Below are 22,502 nucleotides of genomic sequence, written 5' to 3'. Positions count from 1 at the left end.
CAGACCCGTGAGGCATTGCAGTAGCACTTTCTGATGTGGTAGTAAGGGCAGTGTGTCATTTCGGGTCAGGATACATGAGTCATGATGTCCCTGGTGAGGGACCTGCCACTCTTGTTTTCTAAGAACAGATTCATGATAGTCCAAGGCCAGCTGATTTGTTCCTGTTACTGCTGGTTTGGTTTTGGTTGGTTTCACTTTATTGTGATAGTCCACTTTAAACTTTCTGCTAACTACAAGTAACTTTGCAAATTTATGTAAACTAACTCTCATTAATTTGCAACTACATGGCAACTAATTCTTATTAGAGTATTGGTAGGCCGTAAGTTTAGGGTTTTGGGATAGTAGAATAAGTTGACCTAGTTTGCAAAGTAACTTACTACTCTGTAAAATGTCTGTAGGGGGACCAACAAAATAAAGTGTTAGCAGATATTAATCTGGTGTTAGTGAGGCCAGTAGGGGGTGCTCACCCTGTGGTCTGTGTGGGTCCTCATGCCCCAGTGTAGTGACGGGGACACTATACTGTCAAAGAGCACCGTCCTTCGGATGAGACGTTAAACCGAGGTCCTGACTCTCTGTGGTCATTAAAAATCCCAGGATGTCCTTCGAAAAAGAGTAGGGGTGTAACCCCGGCATCCTGGCCAAATTTGCCCATTCTGTCCATCATGGCCTCCTAATCATCCCCATATACTGATTGGCTTCATCACTGTCTCCTCTCCACCAATAAGCTGGTGTGTGGTGGGCATTCTGGCGCAATATGGCTGCCGTCGCATCATCCAGGTGGATGCTGCACATTGGTGGTGGTAGAGGAGATTCCCCCCTTCCATATGTGAAGCGCTTTGAGGACCCTGAAAAGCGCTATATAAATGTAACAAATTATTATTATTATTATCAGACAGTTTACTAAAGCCTTGTTTATACTTTCGCCTGGCTCCGCTGCGCGAGTCTCCGCAGACTGCAGACGGACGGACGGACGGACGTGCTCGCCGTTGTACTATTCTGTGAAAAGACAGGGGGCGACTCAAGTAATTGTCCTCTTAACCATCAGGAATCAACGGTAAGAAGAAGAAAGGTCCACACGTGACAATCTTTATTTTAGTACATCACCACCAATACCACACTACAAAAATAATTGTGTAAAATCCAGGAAACCCTGAGATTATTACTTGTGACATTAGAACAAAATACATGGATATAAAAACATGTATGTAGGCTAAACAACTAAATTAACAATCTCTTAAATATTTTCTAATTTCACTAAACATTTCATTAAGTTTCATTGACATTTTATAAAACATGGACCTTTATTTTTATTAAAATGGCTTATGTCTGCTATAGGCTCATTTTGTAAATGTAAGCAACAAATTTAAGACAAACTGGGTGCCGGTGCGGTGATTCGGCTCGAAGTCGTGCATCTTGGGATGTGGAGCCGCGCGCGTTGTTACAAAAAAAGCTTTGCACACCGCCAAGTGAAATGGTGTCTTGCGCACCCAACGCGCACGACCGCCCACACCGCAATGATGTCATTTTTGCTGCGCGCACCTTCACGCTCGTGGTGAGTATAAACCTAGCTTAAGGGGCGTTTACACGGCACCATTTTCAACTAAAAACAGAAAACTTTATTAGGCCTGTCACGATAATTAAATAACCGTCTGATCGCGATTATTTTATCTAACCGCAATTGTTTTAGACAACTGTGATTATTGTGCTCTTTTATAGGTCTACGGCACAAGGGGGAGTTCATGGACCAAAAGAAATAGACAAGCACTAATTAAGTTTTCCAGCAATATATTCAAAGTCATCTGAAGCCATTCCATAGCTTAATGTGAGGGACATCAGTCTATTTACATCACTAAATTAAAGTTCCCTCCTCTGCGGTTGTCAATCATTCTCCTCGTCTGATTACGGCAGGATGCACGGTAAAACTCTCTCCAATATGATATGTTCACATTATAATGCTTGATCTGTCGATAAAGGGCTGTGGATTTGCATAAAATGAGTTTATTTTGCTGGAGTTTATTGCTGTTTTTAAACGACTCGCTACCGTGTGCCTGTTAGATCACACACATCACAAGGACTATGAATTGGCATCAAATGCACAATAACTGGATTTATGGAGCTTTAAAACTGTGAAGAAACAAATGATCAATAAACTGTTGGACAGATATACACTTGGATTTGTGCACTCGGCATTTCTTTGCTTTGTGCCGTGAAATTTTAAACTTTTAAGTACTAAAAACTTTTAGTACTTTTAGAGCTATGTAGCCATCTGGTTAAAGTGTTTTTTTTTTTTGTTTTTTTTTTTTTTTACTTTTAAAACTGCATTTTCCAAAAGATGGGCAAAAATCTTAAACTAAACAATGTCAAATTATCCATGTTATCCCCTTGAATGAAAGTTAGAAATGTGAGTCAAAAAGACCCCGAACAGCGCACAAGGGTTAAGACAAATGGATTTGTTGTTTGTTGTGTTTTCATATTCAAGAGATTGTAAGCTAGATGCAGCTTTTCTGGGTTTGCATCAAATGTTGCATGAAACTTTTATACATAATAAATGTATTTATGAGTAAAGATTGATCAGTTGAAAGCAGTTATTTTGAGCTAGATGTCAAATGTTCTCCTCCTATTCATATTTGACTTTAAGGGGGTGCATACAACATTTGCACACCGGCAACTACATGTATAGTTGCCGCACATTAAAACACGACTTTCAAGAAAAAAAAAAAAAAAAAAACCTGGGGAAAATAAATGCAGAACATGTTCACATAGGTCCCTATTGACACAACTATATGCCTGAAACCATTCAGAAAAATCTGGGCACAAATGGGTTAAGTTGATATTGTGTTGATAATTGAGTAAACTCTCACATTTTTGGCATCTTTAATGTTATGCTACCATTTGCGGTCAGAAACTATAAAAAAAAAAAACATTTTAGAAAGAAGTCTCATACTCGTCAAGGCTGCATTTATTTGTTCAAAAATACTGTAAAATGGTAATATTGTGAAATATTACAACAATTAAAATTTATACCTGAATATATTTTAAAATGTAATTTATTCCTCTGATGCAGAGCTGAACTTTCAGCATTATTATTCTGGTCTTCAGTGTCACATGATCTTTCAGAAATGTCTTTCCTATTTTTCAAAATTTATCAGCATATGTCAGTAGTGCTGGTCCAAGACTTTGGTGGGCCCTAAGAAAAACTTTGTTAGTGGGCTCCTGTCAGTGCATTCATAAATGCCCCAAAATTACCCCCAATCCCTTGATCTGTTCTTTCAGAGCAGTTTCACTGTCATCCAACAACAGTGAGTTGAAACAATCAGTAATACAACAAAAATTACAAACAATAGAACATTAGGAAAAAAAAAGAGACAAATGAATTACATTTAGCGTACTAATAATAATAAGCCGAATAATTCAGAAAAAAAAGAGACAAATGAAATAAATTTAGACTACTAATAATAAGAAGCTCAATATACAGAAATTGGATAAAGTAATCAAATGTGAAAATAAAACACTGCATAGTCTTTACTGTATGAATTAAATATACATTGATTCTTATAAAAGTTACTAAAGTTATTAAGCGAAGAGCAGTGAGTGATTCTCTCGTTTACTTTACCAACTGTTTATGTTCACTTGAGACAAAACTGACAGTTTTTAAGTGAAAACTCGTACAGACATTTTGATTGCCCAACGCCCTATACTGTAGCTGCTTGTCCATGTTTTGCTCCATCTTGGATCGTGTGCACAGAAAGCCGCCTGGGGAACAGCATCTCTTTCACAGCTAACAAAACTAAAAATCTATTAATCGCACAGCAGAACTAGTCATTAAATCACTTTTGAGAGCAAGGAGGCCCCCTGGTGAAAGTTTATGTAACATCGCGCCGCTGTCTCACGGCCCTCTGCCTTGTCCTGCTCGCCACATACCCCCTATCGCCCCTTGCAGGCCGATTGGTCCGGTTCCCACAACACACTGCCATCTGGTCCTCCAGCAGCTCGGTGATCTTCTCCGCGGTGCCTGGCGGTGGTGCTGGACAGCCCTCGGTGGACAGCTCAACACTCCTCCACCGCCTGGTGGACGGCGACGGCTCCTCCGGAAACGAGCAGACGGCAGGAGTCCCCCGTTCCCTGCTCCTCCCCATCATGGCGGACGACAGCGACTCCACCGCTCCCTCATGGACAGCAGCCACCCCTCCAGCACCCAGGCGGCCGGCAGCGAGCTCGTCCATCCCCCCGGCAACTCGCCTCAAGCGTCCATGGCGACAGACTCTGCTCACCATGCTCGATGGCACCACAGATCCCTGACAGTGGCGAGGGCTCTTTGACAGCGCGTTCCTCCTCTTTCCTGGGTTTAGGCAGCAGTGTAACGAGATTAGATGTTATGGGAAGAAGGAGGCGGGAACCGGCGAACATTCAACAGACTTTAATTCCAAAAATAAAACAAATACAAAACGAAAGTAAAAGACAGCAGCCCCTCACGGACGACTGCTGTCACATATAATAAAACATAAAACACAACATAAGTCCAGGCCTATTCCTGTCTCGATCTTCACTGTCGTCGCTCCTCCTTTAAGCTTCTGCTCCTCCGTGAGAGATACGAGACCGGTGCGTCATGCAGGTTTCGCTCATTATCAATTGTCTATTATTATATATGTCTATTAAACCTTTGACAAAATCACACCGGAACATTCAAATTTGTGTTCATGCTGCCGCTGACTCAGAGAGACCAGTTTTCATATATGAAACAGTTTCAAAAACCTTTTGAACCTCACAGTATGCTTGTGTCTGTTACAAATACTGTATGCAAACAATCACAGAAGTACTGGGATAAAGTTTATAGTTACTTTCAAATCACTTTTTGAAAGTAACTTGGTGCTTTAAATAATAATCGTATCATTACATTGTTACACCACTAGGTGGTGACAAGTGACTGTTATAAAATATATTTGTCATTGAATTATTCAAGAGATTATTTCAAAAAAGCTCATTCACCCAGTAATGAAAGTAAGTGAAGTATTTAAGAGTAAGTACTTGCATCATTCATTCAAACTTTTTTTTAAATAATTAATTTAAGTTAATATATATATATATATATATATATATATATATATATATATATATATATATATATATATATATATATATATATTATTTTATTTATTTTTTTTAAATTAGACTGGCTAAATTAGATTTTTGTCAGAACCACTAGTAAATTATGTTATTTTGTTTAGTTTGTTCAGAATTGGGGGATAATCTTTTTTATCCCTTTCTAGTATCTGTTTGTTTTCCTAAAAAGGCTATGAAGCACAAGGAAAACAGTGCAGCATTCCTCCCATCATGCTCTTCTGACTCACATTAAGGTAGTTTGTTCCAGTTTTTTTTCACTCTAATCTAGATGAATAATTGGAGATGGTGTGATTTGGAGTGACTCAGAATGTAGAAATGTGCTAGATCTTATTCAGAACTGCCCAGCACAGATCTGACTCTGAGGGCTTGTTTGGCAGGCCTTCGAGAGTGGCGGTATAGGGGGCGTTTGTGGTGAGGGATTTTGGGAGAGTCACAAACAGACGCAGGTATGACGCACTTAACTATTATTACTAAAGCAGGCATCACAGCTGCGGAGTTCGGCGCAGGGAAATATTATCGGAGTTTCCTTTATTAAAAGTCTGTCTGTTGAGGATATGTGCAATGTGCATGTGGGTGGATATTTTGAGTGTTCTGCAGCCCTTGCTGAACTGATATTGATTCAGGAGGAAAACATGTAGACTGATGGATTCCTGCCCAGTATGTTTTTTGTTTTGTTTTGTTTTTTTAACCATCATTATCATACTGAGTATTAAAGCTAAACTGCTACCTTAGTTTAAAAAGGCCAGAGGAGTGTTTTAGTGAATGATAGATATCATGGATTGTGGTATGAAATACCCATTTGTTATGATCCAAATGTGTAAAATCTGGCCCTACATTTTTTTTTATTCATATTGAATATTTCACTTGAAAATGTGTCATTATGGAAGTAAAATGGGGTTTGAATGCCATGTCATGTTCACTTTAAGCTAAGTGTTCAGATTGGCCTTTGCAAAAGTATGGTACTTGTCTTTAAAACTGCAACGGAAGTCCCACAACAATGTCCTCTCGGGTCTCATTGAGATCTGCTTCTGTGTACTCTTGACAACTCAAACCAAATGTCTGATTTCTCTTTGACAAAGGTTAAACAAAAACAAACAAACAAAAAAAAAAAAAAACTGTGAGACAAAGATATGAGTGAAGAGGGAAACACACTTGTTTGAAGGTTTGGTCTAAAGGGACAAAATGAAAAAGGGGAAGGACAGAGTCTTATCTTTTCCATTCATCATGCAGACACAAGAGATTTGCTGTTGTCTTTCTGCATTGTCGGTCAGATAAAGTGCTGTGGATCTTTGGGGATCTCCTGACATTAAACATGCCATTTACATGAACCTGGCGCCAGTGTTATGATGCTGCTGTCGGATGGATAAAACCATCATTAGTTCCTTCACTGATATATCTCTGGTGTGACCCCTGCTCCTCTCTTTATCTCTATTGCAGTCTTTCTCTAGTTATTTTCTTCTGAGACCTTAAGGTATATATATATATATTATAATGTAAATGTTAAATTTACTGCCTCTATTTTATATCCTACAAAGACATTTTGACAAATTATTATCTTCTAAATGTTGATTGAAAAGGTGGCATTTCTTGTCAAGGTTTTTCTCTGTCTCTCTAATTCATTATTTTGCTCATGCTTTTTGTTTGATTTGTTTAATCAGTCAGGCATTAAACTGACAAACTAACATTATGTGGGTTCTGTCACAGACTAAATTGAGGCATAGTCCTTTTGGTCGGTTCGGCTCCTCATTAGGGATAGACCTCCTACGGCAAAACTCTACCGCTTACTTTGATTTAGAAATTAGAGTAATCTACTGTGAACCATTAATGTTAATACATTAATCAAAGTTCAATCAAAGCAATCTTAATCTACAAGAAAAATCAAATAATTAGTGCTGATTATTATTATTAAAATCTAACCTTGAATCTACACTACCATTCAAAAGTTTAAGGTTGGTAAGCTTTTTTAAAGAATTATTTTACTCACCAAGGCTGCATTTATTTGATAAAAAAAAAAAAAAAAAAAAAATACTTATTTAATATTGCAAAATATAATTAAATGTTTTTATATATTTTAAAATGTAATTCATTCCTGTGATTCAAAGCTAAATTTTCAGCCTCATTACTCCAGTCTTCAGTGTCACATGATTCTTCAGACGTCATTATTATAATATGCTCATTTGGTGCTCAAGAAACATTTCTTATTATCAGTGTTGAAAACATTGTAGGGTTTAATATTTTTGTGGATTTTCTGGATTCTTTGAATAGAAATAAGAGCATTTTTTTTTTTAGATTTATATTATTAAATATTAAAGTCTTTAAGGTGTTTTGCCGAATACAAGTACTAAAAAAAAATTTAAAAAACACGTACCGATCCTAAACTTTTGAACGTGTACACATGCGATATGTACTGCACCATTTGTTGAATGATTCCTCAAATCATGCAGCTTGTTGAAGAGAGGTGTGTGATTACTTTTCTAAACCATCAGAATTTCAATTTTCACTTGGCCAACAATACATAGATGCAAAAATCCCATGGATCCCATAAATGAGCACATCTAGGGACCAGAATACCTTAGAGACTTGGAAGTGGGCTTCTTTGATTTGGGCCGGTAAGCAAACCAGAACACTTAAGCTTCAGAGAATGTAAAAATACTAGCTTTCTGTATGAGGTTTCTCAGTCTGTGGAAATTAAGTATTCAACATGTTACATGCTAGTCAAGATAGACACTCCATTTTCAGACACTGATATTGCTTTCTACAAGATTTTAAAAAAGTGATTTTAGTGTTTGTATTTGAGATTACTAGGGTCTCCTTATTGCATCACAGCATCAAAGAAGAGGCAAAAGTAAAAATTCTCATCACTGTAAAGAGACTGTAAAGTGTGTTTGGTTTTAAGGAAACAAACACTTTTACAAATTAATTTAACACATCATCAACAACAGTCCCAATGCGCCAACACTGAAGCTGTCCTGTCACTTTTGAAGCTGCTCTGTTTGGTGCATTTTCTACTTAAGGAAATAAGTTCTTCTCAATAACGTAGACGCTCAAGTCTTCTAGGTCAATCTATCTGGTTCAGGCAGGTCATATTAATCAAGCAGGATTTACCCACTATCACAACAAGCAATCAGGGTGTCTAATTTTTTTTTTTTTTTTTTTTTTTGCACTTGGAACTGAGAAATCTGGAGAGGAGAAGGGTTGAAGGGGTTGGGTGTCTCATCATACTGAATGAGTCATAGAGAGCATTTTGATTGTCTGAGCTTTACTCTTCATCTGGAGTAAGCTGAAAGCGAGGTGTCATTAATAGCTGTCTGACTGTCTCTGCTGGGTCCTACCTCACTTGTGTAGCCATGTAATGTCACAACAATAAGTTGTTTTGTAACAGGGGAGATCCAACCTTTATCCAACCAAAAATATACTGTTGTGACATAAACATGCTTTGTTTATCCCTGATGTTCTGTTATGATTGACTTTGCAGTTTTTGTAGTTGGGGTCCTGGAGACTCCAAAGAGGTATCCATATAATTAATAATGCTTATTTTGAAATTAATTTAATTTTACCTTCATATTTTTTCAGTAAGTTCATTTAACCTAATTAAAAACTCAGTAGACTGAGTCTGACATGGAAACTGTATCCGTTTTTCATTCATTGTATTCATTTAATTCACTGTAGTAATTTTGCTTGTGTGTAGAAATAATTTGATTTATTTATTTTTTTTATTGTAATTTTTGTTATATGGAGGACAGTTTAGGCATGTTATCAATTTGTTTATTATCTGTTCTTGTAAGATTTGGAAAACTCGTTATTTTTGTACTTATTTATTTATTTAGAAAAGAGAGTGTACATTAATCTACATTCATCAATGTAAATGTACACAATTTAGCCCGAAGGCTAGTTTTCATCGGTAGTCCCTTTGCCAGATCCTATTAGGCCTAAAACTAGAGAAGAGGGTAAAAGATAACAAAAATAATAGAACTAGATCTTGTAAACAACTCTGTAAAATACAATTAAACATATTATATAAAAAGACAAAATATACACAATAAAAAAAGAAAGATACAAAAAAAAAGATATTGTTATCCTAGTTAAATAATACTAATTATAATTGTATTATAATTAATAATAATAATAATAATAATAATAATAATAATAATAATAATAATAATAGAGGAAGCAGCATTAATGTTCACATTGTTGATTATGAAGAAGCCATTTCTTAAAATTATGCTTAAATGAGTTAAACGATGAGCATTCTCTAATTGAGTGTGTTTTCCTATGTGGAATATCCACTCTAATTGCACCTCTTGTTACTCTGTTAGATTTAAATGTAATAAAATTAGCCAGAGGAGGAGGAGCTAAACCATACATATTTATTTAAAATGTGACAATGATGAAAACTAAATAGTTTTTTATCTAAAACTTTAAGTGATTGTTTGTATAATAATTCCAATGGTTTTGGAACTATCAAATGTGTATTAGACCAGCTTGTCAAACAATATGTGACATGAGAAAGAATCATCGAATGAAAATATATATTTGCAGCCTCATTTGATAAAGAATTTCTTATAAACCTAATTGGTAAAAAAAATAAAAATACAAAACCTAAATTAACCAAGTTAAATTTAACATTTTTGTAAACCTTTTTTTATGTGGGTTTTAAAACCAAGACAGGACTCCAGATGTACCCCTAGGTATTTACATTCTGAAACAACCTGTAATCTCTCTCTCGAAAAAAAAAAAAAAAAAAATAGCCTGCTTTATAGCAGTACTGTGTCCTTTAGAAATGAACATACAGACTGTTTTTGACACATTTAATTTCAGATAACTCTGATTAAGCCAGGATGTAATTTTGAACTTTAATTCAAACTAATGCTTCAGCTTTAAGCATGGTGGTGGTGTTTTTATTTTTTATGTGGTCTGGAGTCTCTGAAACCCCAAACAGAACATGACTTGTTTTGATAGCTAAAACTCATTTTGGTGATCTTATGATTTTATTAACACCCTTGAAGACACCATGATGGGCATTCACATCATATCTATTTTGCCCATTCTGGCTTATTGGTTCTTCCAACCGGCAGCAGGGCAAGATGAACTGATCATCTCCACTGACAAAGGCAAAGTCAGAGGACTGAGGCTTCCTGTGCCGGGAGGTTCAGGGAACGTGGGGGCCTTCCTTGGGATCCCCTATGCTAAGCCTCCATTGGACCTGCTTCGGTTCAAACGACCAGAGCCTGCTGAAGTGTGGAATGGGATACGAGGTGCCACCTGGTACTCCAATTCCTGCTTCCAGGAACATGATTCATTGTACCCAGGATTCCCTGGAGCTGAGATGTGGAATCCCAACACCAGGATTAGTGAAGACTGTCTGAACCTCAATGTCTGGACTCCCTCAATCAACCTCCAGAACCGAGCCAAACCCTTAGTCCCAGTTATGGTGTGGATCTATGGTGGAGGCTTTTCCACAGGTACTGCCTCCCTGGATGTGTACGATGGGCGTGTCCTCAGCCAGTCACAACAAGTGGTGGTGGTGTCTATGAACTACAGGGTAGGAGCATTGGGTTTCCTATCTCTACCTGAAAGTAAAAGCGTTAAAGGTAATGCTGGTCTGTTTGACCAGCGCTTGGCTTTAAGCTGGGTGTCAAAAAACATTGCTGCTTTTGGGGGCGATCCATCCTCCATTACCTTGTTTGGGGAGAGTGCTGGTGCTGGCTCTGTGGGACACCATTTGCTTTTGCAGGGCAGCCATGGCCTGTTCACCCGCGTAATTCTCCAGAGTGGCAGTCCCAATGCCGTCTGGGTGACCGTGGAGCCAGCTCAGGCCTGGAACCGTTCTTTGACTCTGGCTCAGCTTCTGAACTGCCCACTTGCACACTTTTCATCTGTTGATGAAATGGAGGCTTGGTTAAGAGCAGTTGAACCTGAGAAGATAGTCAGTCTTCAATTCAGTGTCATTCCTGATCCCATGATAATAAGTGTACCCTTTCCTCCAACAGTGGATGGAGAATTTATGGTAGACATGCCTAGTGTCTTAATCCAGTCAGGACGTTTTCTAAAGACAGAAGTTCTTTTGGGATTGAACAAAGATGAAGGGACATACTTCCATGTATATGGTCCACCTGGATTTGGCATCCATAACCAGAGTCTTATCAATTGAGACCAGTTCCTCACAGGTGTATCATTGGGCCTCCCTGGTTTCAGTGACATGGCCAGAGAGGCGGCTGCTTTTCAGTATACTGATTGGACCGATGTGCAGAGCAAGCCAAAAAACAGAGAAGCCCGAGGCTGGATGGTGGGCGAAAACCCTATTTTTCATGCCCCTTACTGGATTTTGCCTGTAGGTATGTAGAGAATGGTGGCAGTGCCCGACTGTTCCTCTTTAACCATCGCTCCAGCTTCAACCCCTGGCCTCAATGGATGGGTGTAATGCACAGGGATTTTTGTTTTTGGGATTCCTCTGAACCAGACTTTAGGATTCTCTAAGGAGGAGGAGGCCATGACCAGGAGGATAATGAAGCATTGGAGCAACTTTGCTCGAAATGGGTGAGTGTAAATCTGACACACAATCTACCGCATGAGCTAATGTTCTATCCTAGTTCAAAGTGTTAAATCTGTCTTTATTTACTCATTCTCATGTCGTTCCAAACACTTATGCCTATCTTTCCTCCGTGCACTGTCAGAAAAAAAAGTGGATTTTTTATTTTTTTTACCTTTTAGGGGTACAACAGCTTGTCACTAAAGCAGTGCCCTTAACTCTTTCGCACGACCGATCACACCGGTGTGGTCAGTCTAGGCTGGTCTCTGGAGCGTTCGATCACACCGGTGTGATTTAGAACAGTCAGTGCATCATGTGATTAACTCCTAAATTCAAATGTGCTTTTGTGCGTTGGCTGGCGCTGAGTCAGAGATGGACGTGCACAGCGCGTCATATATCACAACTATTCAGTGTTTATAACTGTTATAAATGTGTTTAAACAACAAAACACATCCACTTGCACATATTTGACAATCGGAATATCATATATTTCATGCTATAGCTGACACATTTGTGAATATTTTGAATTAAAAAGGAAAAATGAAACAAAAGCAGATCATCAGTCATTCAGTGCTACTGTAGCTGCTGTGTGTCATGTGACAAGCAATGACGCGTCACCATGGAAACAATAAAGTGATACGTTCTAAATAAAGGTCGCCTTGAATATTGGGGGTCAGCCAGAATATTTTAAACTTGCGTGTGAAAAGGTTAAATGGACAACTTTGTGCCTTACCTATCCCTAAAATATTGCACATTAATTCTTTAGAGTAGTGAACTTAACCCTCTGGGGACCAAGGTGTTTTTGGGGCCCTTGAGATGTTCTGACATGCCTTGACATTTGTGTTTTTTTCAGTTATTTATAAACATGTTAATGGCTAAGGTGTAAATTCACTCTATATAGCACAAACAGGGCTATAATATGCGAGCAACGTGTATGTAGATGTTTGTATTTTTAAGAGAATAATGTTTATGCGTGGTTATTGGAAAAAATAAAAATGAAAGTTGCTGAATTAAGACCACAAAACACATTAAATATGTGTCCACAAGACTTTTGACTAATGGATGTTGTCCCTTTGAGTTCTAGCTTCAAAATTATGTGAAAATAGTCTTGCTTTATCGTTCACAAAAAAAAATACATTGATTTAAATGGTGTAAAACAGGTTTTGCTTGGAAAGCCATTATGCGAGGGGGGCGTGGAGGAGGAGTAGTTTGTCCCACCCACTCTGCATAATGACTCTGCCTAATGCCCATTCATTCAGGTGTGACACTGACTGAGCCACAATGCAAGGACAAAAGATGTATTTAGAAGAAGACTTATATTGATCATTTAAGATTTCGCTTACATCTCTCTTGTAAATATGTTTTGCTATTTTATTAAAAATGTTACAATTACAACAATAATTACAATTTCAACAATATTTCAAGTGTACTCTTTCTTTGTAAAAAAAAAAAAAAAAAAAAAAAAAAGATTATAGGCCTACATTTTATCATAAGTATTCATTAGTTTGAATATAGCCAACATTGGAACATCTAACATCTTAGTCTATGACTTTATTTTTGACAAAAATAGTAGTATATATATATATATATATATATATATATATATATAAATATATATATATATATATATATATATATATATTATATTATATTATATATTATATATATATAACGTTAGATATGAGCAGAAATTGCTAAACAAAAGCTTTTTTGATGTGGCGGTATATTCTACAGTAGCCTAAAAACTGTACCCTAGTCTAGTCAACAAAATGTTGTCTTTCATACTTCGCCTGACTGTAATGTTGTTTTTATGAAATATTAGGGCATATAAATGCTAATTTGCAGTTTAATACGTTGCTTATACAAATACATTTTATTTCAACATATTCCAGTCGATTTTTACTCATCTCAGTAGGCTATAGCAAAGCAGTTTATTATTTTACACACAGACGCGCGATTCATATTTAGGCTAAACAGTCTTTACAAATATGTCCCCTTCATTCATCTCACAGAAAGGCGAGTCATATTATAGAAATGGGATTCATCTTTTTGCGGTTTACATAGGCCTACACTAACGTTATTCCATAACGTTATTCCACACGTGAGAAAAGAAAACAGCCTACCTCACTCCTCAGCGGGATCTGCTCCTCATATCAGGAGATATTGCTCCTCATCAGCACTGTTCTGAGGAATCGTTTCTCCATAAGGTAGGCTATAATGTCTCACTCGCGAGGAGTCGCGACGCGCTTTGTTTACAGCTGATGTGGGCGTTTCACAGGTCTGAAATAGTTCTCAGAATTTGCGTTTGAATAGCACGCACTCTCCGGGGCGTGGTCACATTACTGTGAATCATCTCGTAATGAGGTCGACTGGAGTCGCTCTCTTTTTATACAGATTACAGAAGCTGAGAATATTTGTTTTTTATATAAATGACTTCATTTAAAAGATGCGATCTCAAGCTTTATGCCCGTGGGTCTGTTTGCCTGTTTGACTGAATTTTCGCGGAGTTATAGATCATTTTCGAACGCGTTTCAAATGGGAGTTTACTGACAGAGAGAAGGCAGAAATCGCATCATGTTAATTTTTCTTTATTTGTCAAAAAGCAAAACACTTTATTTTTATTGTGAGTATACAGAAAAAAAATAGACACTGAACAGGATCGATTGATGTATTACACGAAAATGAAAGATCAAAATTAACAGAGCATTTAGTGTTTATTTTCATTGCTAAAAAAAAAAAACGAGCAAAACGCGCGGGCGCGTTTTTGGTCCCCAGAGGGTTAAGGTACTACTATGTACCTTTTAGAGGTAAATAAGGTAAAAAGATGTCCCTTTAAGGGTACTGTACAAAGCTACAGGTACAATTGTAGTACTCATTTTCTGATAGTGTAGGAGATAAAAGGAAGTTGTTTTTCTGTCTTGCCACTGTGTTGGCTGTCAAATCTCATTTGTTCTTACATATATTCACATATCGCTTGTGCAGACACAACACGCCAGGTTTGACCTCAATAATGTCATACATCATTGACTGTTGCATGCCTTGTAACCAAAGTGTCAATTAGGCTTGAAAGCTATCTAGAACATTGTCAGTGAATAACAACTTAAATTTAGGGCCAATCTCATTTCTCTGTTTTACCCCTTCCCCTTCCCCTTCCCCTTCCCCTTCTCCTACCCCTACCCCTTTGTCTGCATCTTCCCCTTGCCCCTCGATACCGAGTGAAGGAGGGTAGGGGGAAGAACGTTTCTCTGAGAAATGAGACGCCACTCGATTACCGTTTGCGTCATCTTCCCTTTCCGGCGATACGCGTTGACATAAACAAACGACGTCTCGGGTTGTGATATTGATTGCCTGGTCTCTCTTTATCTTTGCACGCTTGTGTGCCATCAGTCAAAGACATTGTTTCATTGTATTTAACGGCGGTGCCGGCGACACCATAGCTAAGCAAAACATTAGCAAACGGCAAATAGCGCATAGCTGCTAGCTAGCGGTTAACTAGCGATTCAAAACAAAAACATTACAATTGAAACCGCTTGAACATTTTATTAAAAGTATCAAAAAACACGAGTGTCATTAAACTGCCGAAAATACTTACATTTGTGCGACTCACTTCTGGGAAATTCCTACCCCTCTCTTTCAAGTGTGGTCCTCCGCAAACTTCGTTTCAAGGGCTATGTAGCTCTACGCCTTGGCCCTAGCCCTTAATCAAAATGAGAATTGGGACACCACTTCCCCTCACATGAACGCGCAAAACTGAGGGGAAGGGGTAAGAGTAAGGGGTAAGACAGAGAAATGAGACGCAGCCTTAGTCTTTAGTCTGTTTAACAGATAAAAAAACACTCATGAGACTTGTAGCATCATATGTATTGTGGTGTTGAAACGTGGAAACGTGTTATTTTTGTCCCTTTAGAAGCATCTGACATGATTTGTTTTTTCTCTTTCACTGTTTGGAGAAAATCAGTGTACGAACTCTGCCTATTTGTTTTCCACAGAACAGAAAAAAAGAACGTTGTAAGGTGTTGGAATGACAAATTTTCATTCTTGACTGAGCTATTCTTTTAATACTGAGAATATCATACTCAAATTTGTGTTTACAAGACAATTTCTATGTATTTGTATAAATTTACTATAAACAGTTAAGGAATTGTTTACATTTATCTCTTAGAAATGTTTTAGATGTTTAATCCATAATATCTTGATGAAGACAGGCTTTCATCTGCTCACACTTTTTCAGTTAATGTGTAAAAAACAAAACAAGTCTTGGTGTTGCTGGCAGGCTAGTGTTGATTAGCATCCTCATTTGTTTGGCATAAATTATGGAGAGGCAGAAACAGCCTTTATTGTGGCTGTGAGCAAGCTTAGTTTCTTTCAATTAACACTTCATACACTCTTCAAGCTGGAGGGGAATGACACGATGCTAATATATCAATGAACGTGATCAGTAAACAAGATCACAATGGAACACGCTGAAGTTAATCTTTTCCTGAAATGGGCAGATTCGCTTATTAAAAGTATCGGGTGCAATTTCTTAAATGTCTTGTTTTGAAGACTTTACTTTGCTGGGATTGTGCATTAAGATTCAAAGCCTCTTGTTGTAATGGACTGCAAGGCATTCTTTACAAGAGCGCATGAACGTCATAGCTATTGAGTCATTGCATTGATTTTTTAATATATTTTTTGGGCTTCAGTTGTTTTGGAGCAGAAATGTATTGATGTAACTTGGTACCATACATAAACTGACCTTTCAGTTGATTTCCTGGCTTGATGTTTCAGGGATCCGAGTGTGGAGGGAGCAGATTGGCCGCCATTCATGCTGGAACATCAGCAGTATGTCACGCTTAACACTGGCCTGTCACAAACACTCCGGATGCTTAGAGCCCAGCAGTGCAAGTTCTGGGATAGTTTCCTGCCAAAACTGCAGTATGTCACAGGTGAGAGTCACAGAATGAGAACAACCATCCACCCACACCACATAAACAAAGAAAATCACGACATGCTCGCTTCTGCTTGTCTCTTCAGCTCTGCCTGGCCAGCACATGTGTCATCTTCTAGTCTCTTGAGGACACCTGTAGTACAGACCTGGCCAGCTAGTGGAACTTAATGCGGGACTGGAGAGGGTTGAGTGTTTCAGAAGCACAGCAATTATTTACATTTACATTTTTTGCATTTGGTAGATGTTTTTATCCAAAGCAACTTGCATTGCATTCAAGGTATAAACTTTATCAGTGGACCATACAACACTAAGGCCATGGGTTTGATTCTCAGAGAATGCATGAACTGTTTGAGCTACAGAAATGCTTGTATATTATTAAACTATACAATTAGAGTATTATATTACTTTTAATTTTTTTTTTTTTTTTTTTAACATTTCATAAAGAAAATGTGAGAAATTACCTGTCAAAAACTTGGTGTTGTGATGGTGTAGTCTCCAGAGGCGAAATCACTGATGCCTCGTGGAGTTTGTTTTTACAATTTTTGACCCATTTTGTCATTCGTCAGGTGGAAAAACCTAAGTCTGTAAAGTAATAAAACACCTGTCCTCAACAAGTTGTTTTTTAGTTTGTATAACATAAACAATGTGGAACAAGTTGCCTTTCAAGCACTACTAATAATATTCTTTCTTGGATGAACCAAACTGTGCTACCCAGGTTAGATAGAAATGCTTTTCAGGAAATAGCCTGTCACTATCTTTAGTTTTTCATAGTTACTCATTTTATTTTGTCATTCAATGGGCATGACAAAATAAAATGAGTAGAATGATTTGGCCTGGAATCCACAAGCTTGAGATTTAAAATGTACACTTTCCTCAAAAGCTGTCCTGTCCCTGCAATGAATAGCAAGTACTTATTTTTAACGCGTTCGGAAAGTATTCATAAGGACACATGTATAATGGAGAAATATGTTGCTGAAATGGTGCTAATTTAAAATGCTATAAATTTTAATTCAGTGTGAATGGGTTTGAATGCTTTAGTCTTGGCTCTGAATTAATTTGATCCATTATGCAGGTATCCCACCATAAGGGTATTTTTAGGTATAGCAGGTTTGATATTCTATTTGTTAGTGAATATTTTGCTAAAGGTTCAAGAGTGTAAGCTATTTGAAGAGAAAGTGAAAAGCATTTTGCTGTAGTTCCTCGCTCATTTAAACCTTTTTCAACTAAACATGTAGCTTGTGGTCTGTTTCTAGCCCTGCGGTGAGAGACGTGTGCTTTTAAGTGTGTTACTAAACATAAGGTGGGAGAGCAAGTCACAGCATTATGTACTGGAAGCGGTTGCTTAAACGTTTGTATATTTAAACAGCTTTTGGCACACTTAAAATCATCTTGTAAACCTTGGGCTGTCTTCACAGCTGTCATTACTGGTTAAAGCAATGAATATAGACTGATGCTTTTAATTTGCTTTTTGGAGGTCTTTGCAAGGTGACGCTCAATAGTGTAGCGTCTGGAAACTCTTGAAGGTCTGGCTGTCAGTATTATCGGTGGTTGAAAACGGAAGAGAATTGGAGTTCCAGGTAGTGCGACCGTAGGGAGCAGAATTGAATTTGACACTGAAATGGAATGAATCGATTCTGATTTGAGTCTAGGTAAAGCCTTGTCTTGTTTATGTACTGGAGGTCAGGCGCCAGCAACTGCGCATACAAATGCACATATGCGCAAATTGAATTATTGTCACTGCGGGCCGTGTGCAGTCACAGTCTCCCTGGCGCTTGTGAAGGCAAAGCCATTCCCAGAGGATTTGCTACCTCGCCTACTCTTTTGAGACTGCAAAGCTATATGCACAAACAATTTTTGTGTATGTGTGTGGTGGGGGCAAATGAATGAAGAAATCTTATCAACTCTGCTTAAATATATTAATCAGTGATGCAGCACCCAGTCGTAGTAGCTGATTTGCTGAAAGGCACGTAAGTGGGATCAGGTCTAGATGGTAAACTCCGTTTGGCCCCTGCTTTTATACCAAACACTAGTCTGTAAAGTAAACAGTGATTTATGGAGTCTGAAGCAAGTCGACGCCATAAACTTATTTCAGATACAATCGCCCAGGGGCATCCTGGGATTAAGTGTCTTAATCAAGAGCACAACGTTGATGGCTCATGGCAAGCTACTTGCAGGGATTGAACCAGCAGCCAGCCCTAAACATTCTGGAATTCTGGAAAATTCTAGTATTTGAAACCAGAACTATGTTATTTGGGTCATTTCTACAATGCAGTACATTTTCATGTACCCATTATGTCTTAATAATAGATCATTTTAAACTTGGATTTGTTTTAATCACAACATCACAAACAAGTAGACACGGACTATCAAAATGTTTAAAACGAAACATTTAATCGCTTTAATTCATAATCATTTTGTTTGTTCTTGAGTCTAAATCACTTTCCATTCTGTCAGTCTTTTGTAAAATCCCTTTAACTAACAAAGCTAATTCCTTAATGACATCATCCTGTAGTAAATTACATAGTTTTGGATTGAAAACAACCTCACAAATGTATTAACAATGGATTTGACGTTTCATTGCCACTGTGCATAATTAAGTATTAATTAATGTTTAAGTGCATATTTCAGAAAGTCTGGTATACCCTTTTATAGATTTTCTTTCATTTTTTATTTTGATCACAGCCCTATTTATTGTTTAAAGTTACATAGTGTCAAAGTTACTGCATAACATGAATGAATCCTATGTTGCTTACTCTTTTTAAAATATTAAATATACATTTTTGAAGAACTTTGTTGACTAGTAGACGAAACACAAATGTGCTTGTCCTTGATGTTCAAGTGATTCTGTCATGAGAATCGTTTCATGATTGTGAGAAGTCCCTCACTTCATTTCATTCTAAATAAAGAACATGATTATTCTGTCATGTTCTGCTGTCTCTCTCTTTCTGTGACATGGATCAAGTGGCATTCTGTTGCATGCAAGTCGTGAGTCTCTATTCTGAACAATTTCTTTTAACTATAGAACTTGTGCTTGAAAGTAAGGGAGCTAAAATAGTAACATTTTAATAACTTTTTCAGCAGCACTGAATGCTCTGTGAAAATAAGATTTGTAATTAATGCAATGGGAATTTTAGTATAGCATTTCCATGAATAACAAGACAACAATTAATTAGCTATTAACTTGTTTTTTTTTTAAAAATAAATTATCAAGGTTGTGCAATTTACAATGTCATTCTGCTGGTAGTTTGAATCATGATTATGTTGGTATGCTGCTCAGAGTAATTAGTCTTTAAAGGAATAGTTCCCATAAAAACGTTGCATGCTGTGGAACACAAGAATAATTAAAACAGTCAAAAACATTACAAATGCAACAAGTTTTTGTAAATATATGACAAAATGCACAGTATCTCTTCATTTTTGGTGAACTATTGCTTTAACGTGTTACTTTGGAGATCAGTATTCACCATCAGGGAATATTTCCAACATTATGTTGGGTTTCCGTTATTAAAGACAGTTTTCCATATTGTTAACGGGTCAAAACATTGAGCAAAGCTTTGAATATTTGATTGAGGTTTTGGTTCTGCTCAATCAAAGTACGATATACAGTGGGGAGAACAAGTATTTGATACAATGCCGATTTTGCAGGTTTTCCCACTTACAAAGCATGTAGAAGTCTGCAATTTTTATCATAGGTACTCTTCAACTGTGAGTGACAAAAATCCAGAAAATCACACTGTATGATTTTTAAGTAATTAATTAGCATTTTATTGCATGACATAAGTATTTGATACATCAGAAAAGCAGAACTTAATATCTGGTACAGAAACCTTTGTTTGCAATTACAGAGACCTTCTCCAGATCCTTCAGGTTTTGGGGCTGTCGCTGGGCAATAAAGACTTTCAGCTCCCTCCAAAGATTTTCTATTGGGTTCAGGTCTGGAGACTGGCTAGGCCACTCCAAGACCTTGAGATGCTTCTTACGGAGCCACTCCTTAGTTGCCCTGGCTGTGTGTTTCGGGTCGTTGTCATGCTGGAAGACCCAGCCACGACCCATCTTCAATGCTCTTACTGAGGGAAGGAGGTTGTTGGCCAAGATCTCACGATACATGGCCCCATCCATCCTCCCCTCAATACGGTGCAGTCGTCTTGTCCCCTTTGCAGAAAAGCATCCCCAAAGAATGATGTTTCCAACTCCATGCATCACGGTTGGGATGATGTTCTTGCGGTTGTACTCATCCTTCTTCTTCCTCCAAACACGGCGAGTGGAGTTTAGACCAAAAAGCTCTGTTTTTGTCTCATCAGACCACATGACCTTCTCCCATTTCTCCTCTGGATCATCCAGATTGTCATTGGTAAACTTCAGACGGGCCTGGACATGTGCTGGCTTGAGCAGGGGGACCTTGCGTGCGCTGCAGGATTTTAATCCATGACGGCGTAGTGTGTTACTAATGGTTTTCTTTGAGACTGTGGTCCCAGCTCTCTTCAGGTCATTGACCAGGTCCTGCCGTGTAGTTCTGGGCTGATCCCTCACCTTCCACATGATCATTGATGCCCCACGAGGTGAGATCTTGCATGGTGTCCCAGACCGAGGGAGATTGACCGTCATCTTGAACTTCTTCCATTTTCTAAAAATTGCGCAAACAGTTGTTGCCTTCTCACCAAGCTGCTTGCCTATTGTCCTGAAGCCCATCCCAGCCTTGTGCAGGTCTACAATTTTATCCCTGATGTCCTTACACAGCTCTCTGGTCTTGGCCATTGTTGAGAGGTTGGAGTCTGTTTGATTGAGTGTGTGGACAGGTGTCTTTTATACAGGTAACGAGTTCAAACAGATGCAGTTAATACAGGTAATGAGTGGAGAACAGTAGGGCTACTTAAAGAAAAACTAACAGGTCTGTGAGAGCCGGAATTCTTACTGGTTGGTAGGTGATCAAATACTTATGTCATGCAATAAAATGCAAATTAATTATTTAAAAATCATACAATGTGATTTTCTGGATTTTTGTTTTAGATTCCGTCTCTCACAGTTGAAGTGTACCTATGATAAAAATTACAGACCTCTACATGCTTTGTAAGTAGGAAAACCTGCAAAATCGGCAGTTTATCAAATACTTGTTCTCCCCATTGTATGGCTTCATGATGAGAAAAATGTAAAGCAATTTATAACTTTTTCATTAGGGCTGTTACCACGATAATACACACATGCACCACTGCACAAACTCAAATCATGTGGCTACTGTTTAGACCTCCTGAATGTTTGTCTGGTCTAAATAACTTCACTTTTTATTTGCAGTATGATAAATCCAATATCATTGTGTCTCAAACTTGACCTACCTCTCCCTCTCTCTCTCTCTCTCTCTCTCTCTCTCTCTCTCTATTTCTCTCTCTCTCTTTCTGCTGTAGTGAGTATTGATGAAGTGGAGTTCCAGTGGAAGTCTCAGTTCCACCGCTGACTTTCTTGCATGCTGGACTGGAAGAATCAATTTAACGACTATGCCTCTGTCAAAAAGCAACAGTGTGAAAACCTTTAATGTCTGACCACATTTCCCAAAAAAGCAGCCCATGCAGTGCACTTTACTACTTCAAAAAGCTTTAGAAAGCCAGAGCCCATATGTAGAAACAGAGGAAAGAGCTTCTGTGGTTTCTATATCTTCACAACTCAGTGCCTTTTTACTACCTCCTTAAGGCCTTATGTGGTAGAGAACTGCTATTTTGGTAACTCAAAAATAGATGAAAATCTTATCGAGGTACTTGGGTAAGAGTGTTTGCTTGACACAAGAACATGTCTACTCAAAATAAAATCTTAAATTATTCTTTGTATGCAGAAACTGAAGCTTGTTTTAGAACCATTCAGTTTTTTTATTCCATCCTGACATTATTTTAATGACAATTAAGCACTTTTCGATCTCAAATGTAATTGTAATTA

The 22,502-nt window shown here is 37.9% G+C and overlaps 1 pseudogene across 1 annotated transcript; it reads left to right on the top strand.

Annotated features, from left to right (window-relative positions):
• Positions 1-10,132: 10,132 nt before the first annotated feature.
• Positions 10,133-22,107, top strand: LOC307160626 (cholinesterase-like; annotated as a pseudogene). Its single transcript has 3 exons — positions 10,133-11,658; positions 16,421-16,578; positions 21,980-22,107. The product of its transcript is annotated as a cholinesterase-like (transcript).
• The last annotated feature ends 395 nt before the right edge of the window (positions 22,108-22,502 follow it).

This window comes from Squalius cephalus, assembly GCF_949319135.1.
Source record: "Squalius cephalus genome assembly, chromosome: 6".
Lineage (NCBI taxonomy): Eukaryota > Metazoa > Chordata > Actinopteri > Cypriniformes > Leuciscidae > Squalius > Squalius cephalus.
Note: the sequence above shows the minus strand (reverse complement) of the source record. Positions and strands in the feature narration are given on the sequence as shown.